The sequence below is a fragment of the Capsicum annuum genome, chromosome 5, assembly GCF_002878395.1.
Source record: "Capsicum annuum cultivar UCD-10X-F1 chromosome 5, UCD10Xv1.1, whole genome shotgun sequence".
NCBI classification, from domain to species: domain Eukaryota; kingdom Viridiplantae; phylum Streptophyta; class Magnoliopsida; order Solanales; family Solanaceae; genus Capsicum; species Capsicum annuum.
The window spans coordinates 6,328,813-6,352,158 of NC_061115.1; the positions used below are offsets into that span (position 1 = coordinate 6,328,813).

Consider the following 23,346-nt stretch of genomic DNA (forward strand, 5'->3'; position numbering starts at 1 on the left):
ACCTTTTATCCAATGTATAAAGGAGTGTCCTCTCTTTTTATAATAAAACACCCTTAGGTCCTTAAGTTATTGGCCAAAGGATTTTCATCCTTTTGACCAATGGACAAAGTAATTATCCAAAGGGTAGTGTCATTGATTGGTCGTTGTCAGATGTGATGAGACAACACTGAATGGTCATTTTCAGACATGACAAGACATTATTGTGTAATCGTTGTCGGATGTGGTAAGACATCGAATTATTATACTGCACAAAAATAATTGATCCGATTGAGCATTTGCGGACTGTAAAATATAGATGTTGAATGAAAAATGTAAAGAATATTAAAATATAATTAATTTAAAAATACTATATATATATATATATATAACGTCATGTCGTGCACATGCGCAAATATTTGTAAAATAATAAATTGATAAGAATAAGAAAAATTATTAATAAATTATAAAGAGTAAAAAATCCTAAAGTAAGGATGAAAATCAATAATTTGTTATCAATTGTAAAAAATATGTGAAAGTTGTATTTTGTGTCTTTTAACGGCCAGGAAGCCTGAATACGTTATTTTTAAGCACGGAGAGCAAAAATTGGGTGTCAACAACTACGCGTGACCTGATTCTCCCCTCTCGGAGGTGAGATACGTAGGCTGCCCTATTTTGGGATCGTCCAACCAAATAAATAATTTAGAATCACCCAATCAAAAGAAACTGGGGCATGATTTAATCCTCGTTGTTTAAGTCGATTCCAAAAGTTGTAAGTCCCACCCTACTTCAAGTGTCGTTTGGGCCTCATGTCATCTTTTTCTTCTAACCTTATTCAAAAGCCAAGCTACAACCAAAGAAAGACCTTCAGATCAATCTTTGAGAATGTTAAGACTAAGCATGCAATGAATGAGATGACACATTTTAGGAACTACTTGTTTACCTCAGCAATAAGAATCGGAAGAGAAATAAAAATGAGAGAGTCTTATTGGTGAAAACCCTCACGGGCACCGTAAGGCGATGGTAAGTTGAGAGAAATAAAAATGAGAGTCTTATTGGTGAAAACTCTCACAGGCACCATAAGACGACTGTGAGTTGAGAGAAATGAAAATAAGAGAGTCTCATTGGTGAAAAAACCTCACGGACATAAAGGCAATGGTGAGCTGAGAGAAAGGCAGAGGCTTGTTGGCGAAAAACCTTCAAGGCGCCACTAGCCGAATGAGATCTAAATACAATTGACCTAAGGAAGCAACTCAGTTTTGAGGCCATTAACTCAAAAACAATTGGTAGGAAGTTTGGATGAAAAGATCAAGCTGTTTAATCCAAAATGCATGGCATATTCATTAGAGTTGATTGTCATTTTTAGATGAATTTTTCATTTCTTTGTTTTAAAGGGGGACATTTATTGTCTTTTCTTTCTTATTTTTATTTTTATTTTATTTTCTTTGGTCAGTTGTCCAAATAAAAATCATTGTCATTTTTATCTTGTCTTGGAGTCAAGTCCATGTCAAAACAAGTGAGAAAAGATTTCAAAACTGCCTACTAGCTTCTTTAATTGCACAAAGCAAGACAAAAGGGTCAGTACATGAAAAAGACATGATTGTGAGCCGAAATAAGGCATACAAAATTTTGTCAACAGACAAGTCTGGGAACTTATGGAAATACAAAAGATCAAAGGGTTTATCTGAAAAGCATGGCAAAGCAGAGATATTGTGTTTGTTTCAGAGTCGCTCTTAATAATCTGAGTTTGGGTCAATGATGCAGCAAGTCAATGGCATATGCTAATGGTTGGAAGCAAGGTTAAATGTGACCGGGGCAAGAGCGATTGCCGCGAAAGCTAAAGACACAAACCAGCCACCATGTTTTTAAACTAACAAGTTTTTTTTTTGTATGAAACAGGAACACATGTTACCTTCGAATCGAGAATTTCAAAGCCTAAACATCAAAAGTTGCAATGCTCACCTACACAAATGCAGGAGATAATATTGTTGCACAGGTTTGGTAATCAAAACCATGGTAAAACTCATCATCCAATATCTCTAGGAGACACACTTCCTTGTTTGGATAATTCAAGAGACATTTGTAAGGAGATGCACTTCCTTGTTGGGCAATTCAAGTGACATTTGTAAGGAGACACACTTTCTTGTTTTGGTAATTCAAGCAGCATTTGTAAGGAGATGCACTTTCACATTTGGGTATCTCAAGCGGTATTTGTAAGGAGATTCACTTCCTTATTTGGTAATTCAAGCAACATTTGTAAGGAGACGCACTTTCTTGTTTGGGTAATTCCAGCAACATTTGTAAGGAGACACACTTCTTTGTTTGGTAATTTAAGCAACATTTGTAAGGAGACAGACTTTCTTGTCTGGGTAATTTCAGCAACATTTGTAAGGAAACGTATTTCCTTGTTTGGGTAATTCCAGCAACATTTGTGAGGAAACACACTTTCTTATTTGGTAATTCAAGCGGTATTTGTAAGGAGACACACTTTCTTGTTTGGGCAATTCAAGCAACATTTGTAAGGAGACACACTTCCTTGTTTGGGCAATTCAAGTGACATTTGTGAGGAGACGCACTTTCTTATTTTGGTAATTTAAGCGGCATTTGTAAGGATACGCACTTTCTTGTTTGGGTAATTTAAGAGACATTTGTCAGGAGATGCACTTCCATGTTTTGGTAATTCAAGCGACATTGGTAAGGAGACACACTTCCTTATTTTGGTAATTCAAGCGGTATTTTTAAGAAGACGCACTTTCTTGTTTAGGTAATTCAAAATACATTTGTTAGGAGACACACTTCCTTGTTTTGGTAATTCAAGCAACATCTGTAAGGAGACGCACTTTCTAATTTGGGTAATTCAAGCGGCATTTGTAAGGAGACGCACTTTCTTGTTTTGATAATTCAAGATACATTTGTTATGAGATGCACTTTCTTGTTTTGGTAATTCAAGCAACATCTGTAAGGAGACGCACTTCCTTATTTGGGTAATTCAAGCGACATTTGTAAGGAGATGCACTTCTTGATTTTGATAATTCAAGCAACATTGGAGCCCGCCCAAAGCACAGGGTGAATAAATGGAAGGTCAAATAAAAAGGTGAAGAAATTGAAAGTCAAAAAATTTAAAAATAGCAAGTCAGGAGCCCACCTGGAGATCAGGTTGAAGAAATTGAAAGTCAGGCAACACGTTGAAGAAATTGCAAGTCAGGAGCCGGCCTGAAGAATAGGGGGATGAAACTCAAGTCAAGAGTCCAAAAGAAGCTACATAGATAGGATTTTTGTAATTTTATTTATGTTTTAACTTGTAATTTTTTATTTTTGATGTAATGACAGAGTCGTGGACCGAAACCTCGATGGGACCTCACTCAACTCTCCAACTCGGTATAGTCTCTCTTCTTCCAACCCTTTGAGATACATGTAACTTGATTCCCTCATAACTTGGGTAGAAAGGACGTCCTAAGACAAGACTTGGTTGCCTTTTTTCTTTCTGTTTCGTTCCTTGAATAATGGTTGGGTCAAAATTTGGTCTCGTTATCTATTTTTTTTTCTGAAAACACTTTGTGTTTGCACCCAAAAAGGGGCATGATTTAGACACCTAATTTTGCCCCTCCCAAAACCCAATTCATCTATTTTTACCACACATTATCATACACTCTCACCCATGTGATTACACCCCACAAAAATACAAAAAAAATTAACAGCCCTTAACAAATCTCTAACAAACTTTATCTTGTTTTAATCATCCTAACAACCTACCCTTACTCCACCCCTACCCCACCTCACCCACATAACCACTCCTCCTTCACATTTCTTTTCCACAAAGGAAAATAGCATATACACACACAAATTCCATCCAATTGGTGACCCACAGTGAAGAAAAACATATACAAAAGGCCATTCCATTTTTTCCTTTCTTCTTGACCAATTCATATATACACAGAACAAACAAAATACAAAAATAGACACCTCACGCCATTAAAAAGGGACAACACACACCTGGCCATTCGAACAACAACCTCACTGAAATACTCACAGAGGGAGAGCACACTGACCCTCACGCACATCACACACACACTCCATTTTTCTTTTTCTTCTCTACCGAGAACACACACCCAGATATACACCATTACACCACTCACACGGAGATGGAATACGTGCATACTCTCACTGATTGAAGGGGTCCCTATTTTTTCATTTTTCTTTAACAACGCACGACAACACCATAGAGAGAATACCCACAAAAATAGAGAAAAAAAAACCCGAATAAAACATACTACAAATTGAAACCTTACCGAAAAAGTTCACTCACTCATAAATAGCTCACCATACGTACACACGTCGTGTATAAACACGCCACACACTGAAAATAGAGAGTTGAGGGTGTGATCGGAGTAATCGAGAAAGTGAGATTCGAGTGAGAGAGATATAGAAACAGAGAGGGGGATCGAAAGATTAAGAGCAAAGCACAAAGGAGAACCGACTGTGAAGGAGGGTGGTGCGATCGAATTTCGGCAACGTCCACTGGAATCGTGGTTTGGTTCGGTTTTGCCTGAAATCAGGTTGGGCTTTGGGTTTATTCGTCTTCGCGATTCATTTTCAATATTGTAATTCTTGGGTTACTCTATTCATGCCCGTGGAATTCTGTTCGAATTGGATTTTGTGAATATTCCGTGTTTGGAGTTTGGTTGATAGTCGAGTCGGTATTCGTTGAGGTTCTCGGGACAACTCTTTATTCTCTTATTCAAATCAATTGAAAGCGGCATTGAGGTCCAATTCTATCTCATTCTCACTTTGATTTCATTATATACGCGCGATTGATGGATATCATCTCAATTTTCTCTTATTTTCGGTGTGATGTGATGATTAATGTGGAATTATTTGGTTGTGGATTTTTGAAAAAAGGTAATTGTGAACTGTTATATTGCAATATTGAATAAAATTTGGGGGAATTGATAATCTAATAAGTAGAACGTTGATTAGTTTTGATTCATTGTTGGATATTGTTGAATTGATAGTAGCATGCTTTAGATCGTTAAATGTGTAGGAAAATACTAAGTTTGGATAGGCAAATTGTAGAAACAGAAGATGGTGACTTGTGGAATGTGTGAATATTTGTTGAATAGTTCTTTCTATTTTAACGCACAAAATTGAGGATGTATTCATTTTGCCGGGGAATGCCCCGATGTACCAAATATCGTCAACAATGAAATAGAAAGAATGAAAGAGTAGAATTGGATCTCAAATGTTTCGATTGTGGTTGCTCCTTTCGATTAGAACCGTGTCCAAAGTCTCAAACTGAACCTCAAGAATCAACAAGCTCAACTCGATATCGCAAATCACCACCCAAACAGATTTGAAACCATCAAGCAAATTCACTATCAACTCTCGAATCGAGGACTTCAAACAGAAATAACAAACCCCAAAGATGAAATTTCAACCTCAAACCCCAAAAGTAAAAAAAAACCCAGATCGAAATGATTAAATGATAGACGGCGACCCGATTCCAACACAAAACCCACGACAGACAGTAGACAATACTCCGCTTGGTATCGAGAAATGAAGACCCAAAACAGACCACAACGAACCCAAATCAAAGACAACGAACAACCCAAATCCAAAATGAATCACAAACCAATAGCAAGATTGCGAGTTCACAACCCAAATTTATTCAGACAGATATCGCAAAAACAAAGACCAACCCGAACCCAATATCGATCTCCCTAATCCTTCACTCACTGATTTTTCCTATCCACTGGTTTCTGCTTATCTCCTTCGTTTCTCTCTCTCTCTCTATCTCTCTCTTTGTTTTCTCTTAATCCCCCGTCACTGGTATGTGCGTGCGTTTTTGGGTGTATTCGAAAAAAAAAGAAGAAATGGGAAGGGAATCGCGTCACCTCATCTCCAAAGAAGGAGAAACCAACAAAATGGCGTCACTGTATATCCATCCCCCCTGGTTTTTGTAAGTGTGTATGTATATATATGCTGTGGGAATTCCTTGTAGTGAGAGTGTGGACGATGGTGTCTCTCTATGGAAGATCATCTATGGTGTTCTTCCGAAAAAAATGGTGGCTCTCAGTGTTGTGTTTTTTTCCCGAAAAAAAAAAGAAAAAGAAGCCCCCCCCCCCCCCAAAAATGTTTTCTCCTCTTGGTCTCTCCTTTTCACTGTATCCATTCTCCTCTTTAATTTTATTTTTTGCTTTTTCTTTATATTGTGTCATAATTGTATGAATATCATTGGTGGCTTGTGGGTATATGTGTGTGGTATGTGTAAAATTAGGTATGACATGTGGAAAGATGAGTGTGGCGTGTGGCAAAATGAGTAGGGCGAATGAAAAATAAGGGGTGAGGTATTGAGGTGACATGGTGAAGAGGATGCAAATAGAAATAAAAATAAAAATAGAATAAAAATAAAATAAATGAAATAAAAATAAAAATAGAAATAATTAAAATATTTTTTTTGGGATGGACAAAATTACGTGTCTATATATTGTCATGTATCACTCTGTTTAGCACAAAAACAACTTGACTTGGATCAATTAGTGATACGGGTACTACCACGAGGATGCACGTATGTGAGAATGCATTGGACCCGTCTAATAAAGCGTCCAATTCAGTGTGGAGAAGACCTTGTATCACACCAAAACCGACCCTAAACTTGCACTCCAAGGGCGCGCTTTTCATTAAAGGGACCTTTTGGTCATTTTACCTATTATTTGTAACATACTATAAATAGAATAATGTAGGGTTTTAGTCATTAGTTTTGATGAATATTAAAAGTTGTAGACACTTAGACATTTCTCTCTTGTGAAAAAGGCCCCTATGGCCAAACATTGTAACTAGGGATTTCAACTTGAGTGTGGAATCACTTGTGTTGGATTCAAGCTTGGAAACGTTAGATGCTTGGGAGATCGAGGTCCCTCTTGTTCCACGTAAGAGAAAGGTGAATTGTAGTGTTTAGTGTTAAGGGTCCAAGAGAGGAATATGCTCTTGGGTTCTTAAGATTATGCCTTCATGTAGTCTATCTTTCTATTCCTTTATTTAGTGTAATCTTTTGTTGTTGTTTCTTGTGTTGTTGAAACCGTTGGTTACTATTATTGTAATCCTCTTCTTCTTCACGTGTTGATGATGTTTTGGGTGTTATATACATCATTGAATCTTGTATTCTTTTTGTTGGTAGCGAATCCGAGAGTGGTCTCCAAAAAGGTCCTCGGATCCTTAAGATTAAAGGACTGATTTGGAATGTATTTCGTGTTTTCCTTGTTTGTCTCGTATCATTTGGTATCAAAGTATGGCTTGATCTTGTTCCTACAAGATCAATCTTGGGCTTGCTTGATATAAAATTCAAAAAAAAAAGTGTTAGAAAACAAAAAAATAAAAAACAAGCAAATCTGTCCATTTTGTGTTCTTGGCCGAAATTGTGTTATTGTTGTGTCTTGGCCGAGATTTTTACTTGTTTTGTTATTTCTAGTGTTAGTTTTCTTCATCTCTAACACTCTTGAGTCTAAATATAAGTTTGAGCTTACATTGTTGGTGTTGTTTTTGTGAACATAAGGCGTGGCCGAATTGTTGTTGAAACATTGTTGTGGTGGACTGTTTTGGCCTTGTGGTCTTCATCTTGCTGTTGTTCTAAGCTTGGCCACGTGATATTGTTGTTCATTGGTGGCCCAAGAACCATTTTGTTGAAATTGTAGTTGTCTTGGCCAAGTGTTAAAGATATTGTATTGTGAAAATTGGAAGTTGGTCGTGTGACAATTGTCGTATTTTTGTGTAGACACGTGATTTTTGACCCTCCCCGAGTTTTAACCTATTTATCGGAATTAAATATTTTATTCGCTTTGATATTATTTTAATTCTTATTTTATTTTTAATAAATTTTTAGTTAAAATAAATAAATAAAGTTATATTTTGATATATTTTTTATTTATTTTATTTTTATTTTAAAAATAAAACAAAAAAGAAATTCAAAAATATATTTCATTATTTTTAAATAAATAGACTACTTGTTTTAGTATTACCTTAATTATAGTTATTTTAAATTATCGTATTTTCTTAAAATATAAAAAATAATATTCTTTTATTTGTATTATTTATTAAAAAAAAAAGAAGATAAATCTTATCCTATGAAACTACCCTAACCACCCCCCTAATTTCTCTCAACCTCCCTCTACTTCCCAACCCCCTACACCCTGTATATTGTCACACACACACGAAAAAAAAAGAAGAGAACACTCATGGACAAAAAAACAAAAGGGAGAGGAACATATTTTTAAAAAGTGGAGGAAATATTTGAAAAACAAGAAAACAAAAACAAGGAGAAAACAAAAAATCAGTAGTGAAGACAAGAAAGAAGGAAGAAAAAAAAAAGTAGTGGATTGAGTTCAGGTTTCGTTTCAGTTTTTGGTGATATCGATCGTAATCCTATACTATTTACTGTATAAATTCTATTGTGAATCAAAGCATAAGTGCAGATATTTAAATAGTGTCATGCGTTACTTAATGTTTAGAACCTTTCTTATTATCGTATGCTATTTGTTTATGATTATCTTTGTACAGTATTAATGATATGATATTTGTATTTGACTAATTGTATACAGATTTTTGGTTAAATATATTTCGTTAATATAGATTTCTATGTTTAGTTATTTATTAAAATTAAAGAAGTTAAAGACCATGTATTAAATCTTTTATAAGTTTCAAACTCTAGGAATTATTTTGTTGAATAATCCGATGATTAACTGCATGAAACGTAGTCAGGAAAAGTTGCTAGCTTTATTTGTTCATATATATATATATATATATATTTATTTATTTGTGATCAAGAATGAGATATCTTTTATCTAAATACAGATCAAAAGTGATAAATTAGTATGAACTGTGCAATGCCATAGTAGATAGGATCTATATTATATTCTTTCATAGTAGAATATAATTGATATATAGCAAAATATGACAATTCATGTGTTTCCAAGAGTCGTTAAATTTTGGCTTTTATATATTATTAATTCTTCGTGGCCCAATAAATATCATTATTTAATTTGTTTAGAAAAATATTTTCCATACATTTATCACCAATATATTATAGAGCAACGAGTATATATAAAATAATAAACATTTGATATTTTAGTTATGATACAGTAATATTAGTTTTACTAACTTTCTACGTCAAGCAAGCAAGTTATGTTAATTACTAAATAGATATATAGTGGGACCGATTGCATCGATATATTGATTCAGTAAGTTATTTATTATTCTTAAGAGTATAATCTAACTTGCCTTTATGGTATTATTTAAATTATTCAACTTGTCAGTAATTAATTAGTATGAGATGATTAAATTGGAACTTGCCCTAGGCCTTCACATTTTTCACAATTTTTACTTTTTTCACGAAATACCTTCTACTTTTACACTATATAGCCATCTAGTAATTGTATAAAAGAAAACTTTTTGTAAGATAAAAAGCGAAAAAGAATAATATAAATTGTTTCGAATTTTCAAGAAACGGAACTAATGTCTTTAACACTAGACAAATTTTAGGCACGTTTAAAATTTTCGTCTTAATTAAGAATGCGGCATACGCATCTTTCTGAGACATTTAAAATTCAAAGATGTAATAATGCACTTTGATAAATATTTTTCTAAAAATTAATTAACTCTCACCGATTTATTTAATATAAGATAATAGACAAGTTTTTTAGTATAGTAAAATGAGCGATTTTAGGGCCTACTAACATAATCTGTCAAAATAATTTATGTTAGGATAAGTCAATAAAAGCGATCGTGATAGAACCACGGGATTCGAGGGATGCCTCATACCTTCCCCTCGGTCAACAGAATTTCTTACCCAGTCTTCTATTTTCGCGGACCAATAAAGAGTCATTTCCTTTTGATTAGGGATTCAAAAAGGTGACTTGGAACACCATAACTCAATTCCAAGTGGAGACTCTGTAAATAAATTCATCCCTATTCAAAATCGTCACTTTAATTGAAAAAACCCTTCGACTCAACGCCCTCCGAGCGAAAAAGGGGTGTGACATTTTGGAGATTATTGTTGGTTGTTCTTGGTGATTGTTGATGTTGTTCTTAAAGTTCTTCACAACCTTCATATCTTGTTAATATAAAGTGAACATTAGATCTATAAAGGTGAAGGAAAAAGGGGTGAAGCTTTGTTAGTCTTGAAAGACTTCCTATCACTCATCAAATAGTCAATCATATATCAACCACTTTTCAACAACTTTCCATAAAATAAGGCTCTATGTTATAAGGAGAAGTACAAGAAAGTCAAAGTCTTGAAAACTTGACTTTGAAAATGCTTCAAGACTTGTTTGAATTTCCCTTCTTAAAATAAATTCCACCAATTCCTAAATTGTAAATTGACCAAGACTTGAAATTGGACAACAACAACAAAAAAAAATTGTTAGAAACCGCAACCAATTACATGCTGCCACATCATCATTACTATTGTTCACGCAACATATTTAAGCTCAAATTTTAGATTTCTTAGTTTCCTTTTATTGTTCCTTAGTTCCAATTTCGTTGGTTTCAATACTAATTGGCAAACTAGTACTCATCTACTAGATTTTAGTTAGTCTTTGTGTTCGTTCATTCGTGTTAAATGTTTGTTGTGTGCTTTTCACTTTTGTGAATTCGTTGTATCTTGTTGGTTCAAGTCCGTAAATAAATTTTATTTGAGTCAACTCAAATGAAAATTCATTTCGGACAAGAGTAGACTCGACCCTCAATCACTCACGAAGTACAAGCCGGTTTTCAACATTTCTAAAACCAAGTGTGAGGTAAAACCAAGAGTGAGAGTGTGGTGAGGCATTTTGAACTAACAAGTTTGTTTTGTTGTTTGTTATTGTACTTTGCTTTAGGTACCATTGCTGCCACTAATCTTGATGTCACATTTGATCGTGATACAAGTCAAATGGCCACCTTAATTTTTGAAGACATAATTGGAGGTCATCATTTAAAGGTTCAAGACTTGGTCACCCCGATGGCACAAGAATATACAAGGAAGACCCATTTTGAGCACAAGCAAGGTTGTGTGTAGAAGATTACTTGGAGCATCGAAGACTTGAGGACTCACGGTTTTGGACAGCACTTAATGGGTCATGATTTGGTTATCTTGATTAAGGGTATTTTGGTCACTTCATTGGGTCCAAATGCACTCCATGGCCACCCAACCTTTTAAGGGCATTGTTGTTATTTTGCCTTGTCTTGTAATAGAATATAAATAGAACATTTTAGGTCATTTTCTCGTTAGTTTTTCATTGATGTAAGACTTGAAACATTAAACACCTTTAGTTGTCAAGCTTGGAATAGCCACCCCCATCGAAATGAGGGCAACAAGTGTGGATGTCACTTGTGTTGCAATGTTGGCTTGAGACGTTGGTGTTTAAAGGAGGTAAAGTTTCTCTTGTGTCGACGTAGGAGTTAGGTTAACCGTTGTGTGTAGTGTTAAGGGTCCAAGATTACCATATTCTTGGATTCTTAAGATTATACCAAGCAAGGTCTAACTATCTATCCATTTTATTTATGTTGTAATCATTTGTTTGTGTTCTTGTAATTCAAATCTGTGACTTGTTGTTCTTGTTTCATTATTATTGTTCTTCATCTTGTTGTTGTTAACATAGTTTGTTGTTAGCTGTTTTTAGGTGATAAACACATCAATACATTGTGTTCTTGTTGTTGTTTGTTAAATTCGAGTATGATCTTCAAAAGGGTCCTCGAATCTTTGATCTTGTGGACTGATTTTGAAGTGTGTTTCGTGTTGTTCTTGTAATTCATGTATAATTTGGTATCAGAGCCATCTTTGATTTTGTTCTAACAAGATCAATCTTGGGCTTGAGAGTTGAAAAAAAAATATATAAAAAAGAGTTGAAAAAATAAAAAAATAAATCCAGAAAAGGAGTAATCTGCCCGTTCTTGTTGTTCTTGGCCAAGAAAGTTGTTGTTCTTGTTGTTGTCTTGGCCGATACATGTTTCTTTGTGACTAGATATTGTAGTATTTTGTTATTTAGAGTGTTTCTAGTATTGGTTTGTTTCTAACCAACACTAAAAAGTATCCAAATCTAAGCTTGAACTTGAACTTGTTGATGTTGTTAATGTGAACAAAGTGTGGCTGATTTGATGTTGTTGTCATTCTAAGCCTTGATCGTGTTGAAGGCCTTGTTGTGCTGGAGTTGGGTGTTGGAATTTGTTTTTGTTCTTAGAGAATATTGTTGTTGTTCTTGGTGTTGTTATTGTGTTCTTGTTGTTCTTCACCCTTCTCATCTTTTGTTCAAACAAAAAGTGAACATTAGATCCACAAAAGGTGAAAGACCAAGTTGTAGTACTTGTTGGTGAAAGACTTGATCACATCACTCAAAAGACTTGACAACCACTTTTCACCTACTTTCCTTGATTTAAGGACCTTGTTTGAAGGATAAAGTACCAAGAAGGTCAAGTCTTGTTTTGAACTTGAAAATGAAGATCCAAGACCAAATTTCCCTCAATTAACCAAATCCACCATTTCCAAATTGTAGATTGGTCAAGACTTGAAATTGGAGAGTAAAATTTTGACAAAACCAAGGCCAATAGTGGACTGACACATCACTAAATTACTGTTCACGCAACATTGTGAGTTCAACTTTTAGATTTCTTAGTTTTATTTTATTGTTTCTTAGTTTCGTTTGTTGGTTTGAACACTAATTGACGACTTAGTAATCTCCTACTAGGTTGTTAGTTAGTTTTTGTGCCCGTTTGTTCGTGTTAGCGTTATTTTGTGTTTTTCTTATTTTTAAATCGTAGAATTTCTTGGTTCAAGTTTGGACATTATTTCCTTAAGTCTTCAAACAAAGAATCCATTTCGACCAAGGAATAGACTCACCCCTTGACTCATCACGGACTACAAGCCGACTTACAACACTTGTGAATCCAAATGTGAAATGATCAAGTGTGTGTGAGTGTGGTGAGGTTGTTTCGAACTAACTTGTGTTTTATTTTGTAGACTTGTTCTTTTTTTTTTTTTTAGGTGCAACTACGATGGAACCCGCGACTGCAAGTGCTATTTTGGCTAAACTTGAAGCCATTACCCGTCAATGGGAAGTGATAAATGAAAAGTTGGATCATATAGGAGTTCCAAGGGAGCAAGTGGGCTACCCAGACACACGTCAAGATGAAGACCGTAGCTTATGTGAGCTACGAGGTAAAAATGTTATCCCCTACACTCATATGAATGTAGTTGCGGTTTTACCTAGTGTAGGAGTGCATGAGTCTTCATTTTGTGATACGCTTGATATTGTTAGGTCACATGAGGACCAAACTTTTATTTTAGGTACACAAGCACTAGTTGATCCTTTAGATGACGAAATTGATTCTCCTCGTGAGAATGATTTGTGTCCATCTGGTGCTAGCACTTACAAATTGACTAAGGTCCCATTACCAAGTGACGAGAGTATTCACATTCTAGTTGACCCTTGTGAAAAATAAGGTGAGTCTTCATTGGTATGTGAATTGCCAACAACTAGTGAGGGTGAGCAAAATGATCAACCGGGCGTAGATGATCTTGATTTACTTGAATATTTAGAAAACCCGAGTTGTGATTTGTCTTTGTGAAGATGATTTTGATTGTGGTCCTTTAGCTTCCCGTGATGGTTTGTACGTATGTGAGGATAACTTTTGTGAAAGAGAAGGTGATATGTGCTTAGAAATGCCATCTACTTCGTCTTTATGTGTTCCTTATGTTTGGCATATTCCTAGTTGAAATTTTGAAACTAGTAGTAAGTGCATGCATGGGAACCCTTTATTTGAAGTTGACTTATGGAACACCTTTCTCAACCCTCTTTTAGTTCATGATATTTTCAATAGTGATAAAGAGTGCTTGTTTAATTTTGAGGATGAAACCCTAGGGGAAAATGAGAGTGGCCGAGACCTAAGCCCTTGGTTACATCTCCCATTCGATCCCGGTAACTTCTTAGGGTGTGAAGGATGGATAGTTGTTGGTCGGTCTACTTGTTTGAGTGATATTGTTATATGTGTTAGGTGGACTTTACTTTCAATTAGGACACCACCCCTTGAAGGTGAATCCTTTCGTCATCTCTTTTGTAATTTTTTTTCTAAGTCCCTTGTGATTATAACAAAAGATGCGTGGTTATATCTCAAGTGTGTACCTCCTTTGCATGTTGATGTTGTTTATTGTACTAACTTTAACCCTCTTGTCATGAGGATGTGGTGCTTGTTTGTCTTCTCTTTGTTCTTGCAAGGTTTGGATTCGAGGTCGAATCCTTTTCAAGAAGGGAAGGATGATACAAGTCAAATGGCCACCTTAATTTTTGAAGACATGATTAGAGGTAATCATTTAAAGGCTCAAGACTTGGTCACCCCGATGGCACAAGAATATGCAAGGAAGACCCGTTTTGAGCACAAGCAAGGCCGTGTGTGGAAGATTGCTTGAAGCATTGAAGACTTGAGGACTCATGGTTTTGGACAGCACTTAATGGGTCATGATTTGGTCATCTTCATTAAGGGTATTTTGGTCACTTCATTGGGTCCAAATGCATTCCATGTTCACCCCACCCTTTAAGGGCATTGTTGTCATTTTGCCTTGTCTTGTAATAGAATATAAATAGAACATTTTAGGTCTTTTTCTCATTAGTTGTTCATTGATGTAAGACTTGAAACATGAAACACCTTTGGTTGTAGGGCTTGGAATAGCCACCACATCGAAATGAGGGCAACAAGTGTGGATATCACTTGTGTTGCAATGTTGACTTGAGACGTTGGTGTTTAGAGGAGGTAAAGTTTCTCTTGTGTTAACGTAGGAGTTAGGTTAACTGTTGTGTGTAGTGTTAAGGGTCCAAGATTACCATATTCTTGGATTCTTAAGATTATATCAACCAAGGTCTAACTATCTATCCATTTTATTTATGTTGTAATCGTTTGTTTGTGTTCTTGTAATTCAAATCCGTGACTTGTTGTTCTTGTTCCATTGTTGTTGTTCTTTATCTTGTTGTTGTTAACACAGTTTGTTGTTAGCTGTTTTTAGGTGATAAACACATCAATACATTGTGTTCTTGTTGTTGTTTGTTAAATCCAAGTGTGGTCTTCAAAAGGGTCCTCGGATCTTTGATCTTGTGGACTGATTTTGAAGTGTGTTTCGTGTTTTCCTTGTAATTCTTGTATCAGATCGCATCAATGACGATATTGAAGAAATGAAATGGCATGTGGAAAGGCTACGCTAATTGTTACCTAAACTTATCCCACAAAATTCAACTTTCTTTGTCCAAACACCTTGTGCCGAGAGCTTCCCAAAGGAAGAGGTGGGCTACCCCGACCCACACCAAGGTAAAGAGGAGATTGAAACATCTTTGGTACTTGATAGTGAACTTATAAAGAGTGAAGCACTTGCTAGTTCCAAATCTGTCCGTGAGATAGATCACGCTCTTTTTAGGTTTAATGTTTTGTTTGAACATGATATAAACACTCCTAATGAACCTAGTGGTGAAAATGATGGTATAGCTTGCCTTGAAATCTATAGCTGATATGCTAACCCACTATGGTGTGACAACATTCCTCCTAAAGATGGAAATCTCTTTTTGGAAGATGAGAGTACTCTTATTGACAAGGAATGTGTAGTCTCAAAAATGAGTACTCTTGGTGGTACTCTTAGTGTGCATAATGATCAATTTCCTCTTAAATGTAGTTTACTACTTGAGCATGTGAATAGTGTGCTTAAAAATTCTCAAGTTAGTGATGATCTCTATAGAATTGATCTTGATAATACACATGACTCTTTGAACATCTTGTGTGGTAAAAGCATTGTAATTAGTTTTGTTCATAGAGACCATGTGTATGAAAATGTTTTTGTGTGTGAGTGACATTCTAGGGGAAGGGAGTGCTAGCCTCGACTTAGGTCCTTGGCTAATTTTTCCATTTGATCCCGGCACCCTCTTGGAATGTGGAAATCTCTACACTCCCCATTTAATGCTTGGTCAAGACGACAAGCAATGTTTGGTTGTGGGTGCTAATGAAGGAAGACAAAGTTCTTCATTATCTCTTTTTGTGGATGATGACTACTTCCTTTGTGTCTTTTGTACTAAGATTTTTATGTTCAACACAAAGGATCCATGGATATACTCCAAGTTTGTACCCCCCCCCCCCCCCCTGGCACATGCTGTGTGCATTTTGCTAACCCTAACCCCTCATGTCTTGAGGATATGTGCTTGTTGTCTTCTCTTGATTTTGCGAGATACAAATTCGTGGTCGAATCCTTTTGCAAGAAGGGAAGGATGATACGGGTACAACCATGAGAATGCACGTATGTGAGAATGCATTGGACCCATCCAATAAAGCGTCTAAGTGAAGTGTGGATAAGACCTTGGATCACACCAAAACCGACCCTAAACTTGCACTTCAAGGGCGGCCTTGGTCACATTTCATTAAAGAGACCTTTTGTTCATTTTACCTATTATTTGTAACACACTATAAATAGAATGATGTAGGGTTTTAGTCATTAGTTTTGATGAATATTGAAAGTTGTAGACACTTAGATATTTCTCTCTTGTGAGAAAGGTCCCTATGGCCAAACATTGTAAATAGGGATTTCAACTTGAGTGTGGAATCACTCATGTTGGATTCAAGCTTGGAAAAGTTAGATGCTTGGGAGATCGAGGTACCTCTTGTGTCACGTAAGAGATAGGTGAATTGTAGTGTGTAGTGTTAAGGATCCAAGAGTGGAATATGCTCTTGGGTTCTTAAGATTATGCCTTCATGTAATCTATCTTTCTATCCCTTTGTTTAGTGTAATCTGTTGTTGTTGTTTCTTGTGCTGTTGAAACCGTTAGTTATTATTATTGAAATTCTCTTGTTCTTCACGTATTGATGATGTTTTGGGTGTTATATACATCATTGAATCATGTATTCTTCTTGTTAGTAGCGAATCCGAGAGTGGTCTCCAAAAAGGTCCTCGGATCCTTAAGATTAGTGGACTGATTTGGAGTATGTTTCGTGTTTTCCTTGTTTGTCTCGTATCAATTAGACTCCCCATTATATTCGTCATTCTTTAGGTGATTATTTTAGAGATAATTTTGTAAAGGGTAGCGCAACATGAGATTGATCTAAACTCCTTAATAGTGGCTAGATTTTTGACTTTTAGAATTAGAGTCACACTCGTGCAGTTCATAGGTTGAAACATCTTACCACTTGCAAAGAAATCAAGTACTGCTTCTGTAACATCCTCCCCAATAATGTGCCAAGCTTTGTGGAAAAAATAAGCATTCATTCCATCACACCCTAGTGCCTTATTACCATCAATATTCTTCATAGCATATGCAACTTCTTCTCTGGTGACAGGTTGTATCAATTCAAGCTTTTGTGCTCTTGTTAATACATTTCCTCTTCTCATGACAATAGGGGCTATCGTAGGTAGTGCCTATGTTGCTGTCCCTAATAGTGTAGAGTAGAAATCAATAATTTCCTTTTGTATGTACTCTGGTTTATGCAACATGGTGCCTGTCTTAGACATTAGGTGCTTGATGTTGTTATGTGCCTGCCTCCCTTTTAGACTTGCAAAAAAATACTTGTGGTTAGTATCACCAAGTTTCAACCATGTCTTTCTTAATTTTTGCAGCAAAATTCTTTCTTCAATATGACTCTAGTGCTCCAGTTATCTTAAGTATCTTCTCTGTGTCAAATAATTTTGATTCACGATTTGGGGATCTCATATCTTGTTGCACTTTTTCCAATTGAGATCTAATAGATTGCATTTTACTATTAATACCCATAAACTCCTGTAAATTCAAGTTTTTTAGACCTTGTTTAAGTCTTTTCATCCTCTCTCAGATTCTACTCATATGTTTCACTGAAGCTGGAGTCTTCCACGCCTGCACTTGAAAAGCTAGGATGGTCAGCCAAAGCATTGAAGAACTTAAAAGTCTTTTTTCGTACAGGTTGATTATCATCAATTATGAATGTTATAGGAGTGTGATCTGATACACCTGGATCCATGGTGACAGCCTCAATATGTGGGAATAATTGTAACCATTCTGCATTGACTACAGCTCTATCAATTTTACTGAACACATGACCATTGGACCAAGTGTATTTTCTGCCAACTATTTTCATCTCTGTTAACCCATTGTCTTTTAGGAAATTTGCAAAATCCTTTACCTCACTATCTTGCATAGGACTTCCCATGATCCTATCTTCCTCTTCCAAAATGGTATTAAAATTCTCTATCAAAACCCAAGGACACCGAATGTTCTTTGCTAGTCCAGATAGAGCAGGCTGCATGCTGCTTCTTGCAGTAATAGTGTACAACCCATATATAGTTGTTACCAAGAAGCTAGTTTGGTTGATGTCTACTTTACCATGGATAAATTATTTATTTATTACTAATGGTGTAAATCCAATCTTAGCATTATCCTATGGTATCCATATTCTTCCTCTATCAGTAGCCTCATAGTTACCACACCAGTGCCATTTTCTCCCCAATCACTGAATTATTTTTGGAGCATATTGTTGCTTAACTTTATGCTCTACCAATGCAATAAAACTATCCTTATTCTTATTTAGGAAATAACTAACCTCCTTCTGCTTAGCTACTTTATTTATTCCCCTGATATTCCATGCTACTATCCTCATATATTCTTTGTAGGAGTGCGATTTGTACCTTCTCCATACTTGGTGCTGCATTGTCCTTCATCCCATCGTATTGGAGCTCCCTCATTATACAGTATATCTCATTCTTTGCAGTGAATCCATTAGTAGTGTTCATACTGATGGCTACCTCTTTAGATTTATTCTTTGCAGTTGACCTCCCCTTAGCCTCCTTTCATGTACTAGGACTCACACTCTGTTGCAAGAGAGGGAAATTCTCTGCATTTACATTTATCTGGTCCTCCTCATTTTGTACTACCTTTGTAGTCGTGGGTTCATTCTTTTGCATCCAAGTCGGGACCAATTTGGGCTTTTTCTATTCTACAGGTGCCTTGGTCTCTTTAGACTTGCATTTATGTCCCACCATGAGACAGGTTGGACAGTACACAGGCACCCAGTCATATTCCAATCTCTGCTCAAACACCCTGCCACTCGAGTCTTGTACTGTAGTAATCTTTAGAAGCTCTTGCATAACATTCATCTCAATAAGCACCCAGGCCTAAGAGGTCCTCTCAATTTTTATTGTACACTCATCAGCAAATAAGGGATTTCCTAACGCGCTACTGATTCTACTTAAAGCTTCCCTGCTCCAGCAATTCAATGGCAAGTTTGGGAACTTTACCCAGATTGGAATTGTAGTTAAGACTTCTGCAGTGAAATAAAAGTCTATAGTCTATGCTATCATTATTATGGGTCAATTATTGAGTGTATGATTTCCCGATGCTAGCACCGCATCCCAATACTCCATGGATTTGAATAACACCACGAAGAAACCTTCATTGTGGTAGTATATTTTAGGCTTGGCTGCAAAATTCCACTGTGATGCTATAAATCTCTCCAATGCACCAATAGTTGGAGAATCCCCTACTACATACAGGATTATAACCTTTCTCCACTTCTCAGTCTCCTGTTCCACATCAATTGAACCATTTTTGCAGCATCCTGCATTATTGGAGCAACATAATCCAACTCCACACCTCTCCCTGCCATCTAGTTCCCGCAAATAGCATCGCCTATTGTTTCGATTCTTGCGGCTGTGGCACATTTAACTCCCTCTGATCTTCGGTCTCAATTTCTATTTGTTGTAGAGTAGGTGTGATTATTTGATCCTTAGTTGGGATGGTGATCTCTGTAGCCCTTACTATTGACCCAGAAACACCAAATTCAATGGGATAGTACCTCTGCTAGAAACCCCTGCTTTTGGAGATATCGTCTCTTTACCTTTGCTCTGTCTACTTCCCATTACCGGTGGAGTATGTTTCTCTTCTCGTGTTGCCGTCACCGTCTGTTTGCGTGGTCGTCCTTGTGCTCTCCCCATAACCGACGGCGTAGTTTAGCATGCACACTAACCTCCGCTAAGAGAGTTTTTTTTTATAATTGTTTCTTTACGCATAACCTAAAATCCAATATTTATTTAATTCATATATCAATAAGACATGACTAATTAAACATTGTCCTTCACAAACATCTCAAAAATACATTGAACATTAAACTTCAAAATTAAATTTTCAACATTAGCATCTTCAAACTTAAAATTTTCAACATTAACTAGTATCTTCAAATTCCAAAATCAACTGTAAACACAAAACCTTCAATATTTGAAAATTCGCTCCAACCATACAATTACATCATTATAATTGAATATCCAAGACAATTTGCAACGAAATCAACGATTGTCATTACGATCACTATCATCCCGTGGTCTCCTTGCATCCATGGACGAAATGGGTCCACTGCCGCATCACTTGGCTACATAAAAATGCAAAGTATAAAAAATAATCAAATAAACTTTCAGTCCTTATTACATTTATATCTGCGTAAAACTAAAAACATCATGATAAATATAAATAGATCAATCAACAACTACTCCATGCTACAGTTTTAAACTACTCAATCAGTTGATCAAACTAGGATCTTGAGTACCATTCAACATACATGCAACATCTGGAGAATTGCTACCCAAAAGTTTCATGCAAGAATTTATCACTTCATCCGTTGCGAGACTATCACAAATATCACTTCGAGTGCTAAATACATCTGCCAAGATCGAGGCAGCAAGTACGTATTTCAAATCACTACCCTTAAAACATTTTCAAGTCATTGGTACACATTTCAAATCACTACACTTAACTATTTTCAATTAAGTATTCACATTTCAAGTGATTATACCTTATTATTTTAAAGTTATTAGTACACATTTCAAGTGACTACACTTTAACCATTTTTAAGTCCTAAGTTCACAATTTCAAATAACTACACTTAACCGTTTTCAAGTCACAAGTTCGCAATTTCAAGTAACTACACTTAATCATTTTCAAGTCACTACACTTAATAATTTTCAAATAACTTATTCACTAGTATACATTTCAAGTCACTACACTCAAACCATTTTCAAATAGCTAATTGACATTTCAAGTCACTATACTTAACCATTTTGAAGTAACTACACTTAACCATTTTTAAGTCACTAGTACACATTTCAAGTCATTACACTTAAATATTTTTAAATAACTAGTAGACGTTTCAAGTCACTACACTTAACCATTTTCACGTAACTAATTCACATTGCAAGTCACTACACTTAACCATTTTCAAATAATTAATTCATATTTCAAGTTACTATACCTAACCATTTTCAAGTAACTACTTCACATTTCAAATAACTATACTTAATCATTCAAGTCACTACACTTAATCATTCATTTCAAGTCACTATACTTAATCACTTTCAAGTAACTAATTCACATTTCAAGTAACTACACTTAACTATTTTCAAGTAACTACACTTAACCGTTTTCAAGTCACAAGTTTGCAATTTCAAGCACCTACACTTAATCATTTTCAAGTGACTACACTTCTCAAGTAACTACACTTGATCATTTTGAAGTCACCAGTACACATTTCAAAACACTACACTCGACCATTTTCAACTCTCTAATTCACATTTCAAGTGACTTAATTATTTTCAAGTCATGAATTCACATTTCAAGTGTCAACACTAAATCAATTTCAAGTCATAAATTCACATTTTCAAGTGATTACACTTTACTAATTTCAAAACACAAGTTCACCTTTCAAGTAACTACACTAAATCATTTTCAAGTCGCTAATCCACTTCTCAAGTGACTACACTTGATCATTTTAAAGTCACTAGTACACATTTTAAAACACTACACTCAATCAGTTTCAACTCTCTAATTTATATTTTAAGTGTCTAAACTTAATCATTTTCAAGTCATGAATTCACATTTCAACACTAAACCAATTTCAAGTCATGAATTCACATTTTCAAGTGATTACACTTTACTAATTTCAAAACACAAGTTCACTTTTGAAGTCACTACACTAAATCATTTTCAAGTCACTAATCCACTTCTCGTGACTACACTTGATCATTTTGAAGTCACAAGTACACATTTCAAAATACTACACTTAACCATTTTCGATTCTCTAATTCACATTTCAAGTGACTAAACTTAACCATTTTTAAGTCATGAATTCACATTTCAAGTGACAACACTAAACCAATTTATCCTATTCTATCAATAAAACACAACATAAATCTAATCACAAACTTATTATATTCCGTCTTATCCCATTCAACATGGAACTATTTTATCCCACCTGGATTAGTCCAGAACTATAATTCCACAACAAAAGATCCTTAACAGTAAAGCAGAACCTATCTAGCTAGCATCAACTATATGGATTTTTTTTTATAACCGTGGTGTCCGAGCAAACTTATCACTTATTGTCAATAAGATACCATGTGACTTTATCCATTTAGCTCAATTTGGACCTTTTTCATTCCAAGACTTTATCTTTACAACAAATTATGAATTTTCTAACACAAATCTCATAATTACAAACAAACAAAAAAAGAATATCAAACAAATCAGGAAACACATAGATAAAGAAGAAAATTAGGAATACGCAAAAAGGGAGAATACCAGAAGAAGGTTTCGGGTGTCGTTGAGGAAATTTAACGCGTGGAATTCTCTTCATTATGTGTCTTCCTTCGCTGGTTCGGCTGGAAAGGAAATGGCAACGACGGCAGTGGGTGGAGGAGTTTTCCGATGAGCTATTCCCGATGGTGGTCTCGTCGGTGCCGGCGATCAGCTTATGGGGGAAGAGAGAACTATAGAGTTGTAGAGAGAGTGTAGTGAAGAGCGGCTGATTCTTTGGCCAAAAGTGAGGGATTAGGATTTTCTTTTTTGGTTTAAATGGAAAGAGGGATAGGGTTTGATCCAGCCGTTAGATCAATTGATCAACGGCTGAGATATAAAAATTAAAAATTTGATCTAAATTTGAATGAAAATTGAAATTGAGTCCAATTAAACATAGTCTGAACTAGAATTGTATTAGATTGGATAAAATTAGGCTAAAATTATTATAAATTGACAAAATTCGGTTAGAAATTTTATAGATTGAAAAAAATTAAATAGATTAAAATCATTAATGTGATACGTCGTTATTTATTTGATATCAAAATAATATAAAATAATATTAATGTTATAAATTAATAATTTTTAATAAAATAGCAGCCTAAGAGAAGCATCGGGAGGTCAAAATTGGGTGTCAACAGTCAAAATGAGCATAATCTGTACAATTGTTGTTGTTCAGTGTTAAGAGTTCACTTCAGAGTTTTATATGTATAAACTGTTACTTCATGTACTTAATACTAAGGATAGTATGAGAAAATAGTAAAAATTATCTTACAAATATATCAAGGCTACT

General features: G+C 35.3%; 2 long non-coding RNA genes across 2 annotated transcripts; one reads left to right on the forward strand and one right to left on the reverse strand.

The window, feature by feature from the left end:
- Positions 1–3,860: 3,860 nt before the first annotated feature.
- On the forward strand, positions 3,861–11,289 carry LOC124898688. Its single transcript, XR_007055394.1, has 2 exons — positions 3,861–4,740; positions 10,845–11,289. It is a non-coding gene; the product is annotated as an uncharacterized LOC124898688 (long non-coding RNA).
- Positions 11,290–20,096: 8,807 nt separating this feature from the next.
- On the reverse strand, positions 20,097–22,877 carry LOC107872292. The gene is made up of 2 exons (XR_001674769.2): positions 22,560–22,877; positions 20,097–20,358 (listed from the first exon to the last, which is right to left on the reverse strand). It is a non-coding gene; the product is annotated as an uncharacterized LOC107872292 (long non-coding RNA).
- Between the last annotated feature and the right edge of the window lie 469 nt (positions 22,878–23,346).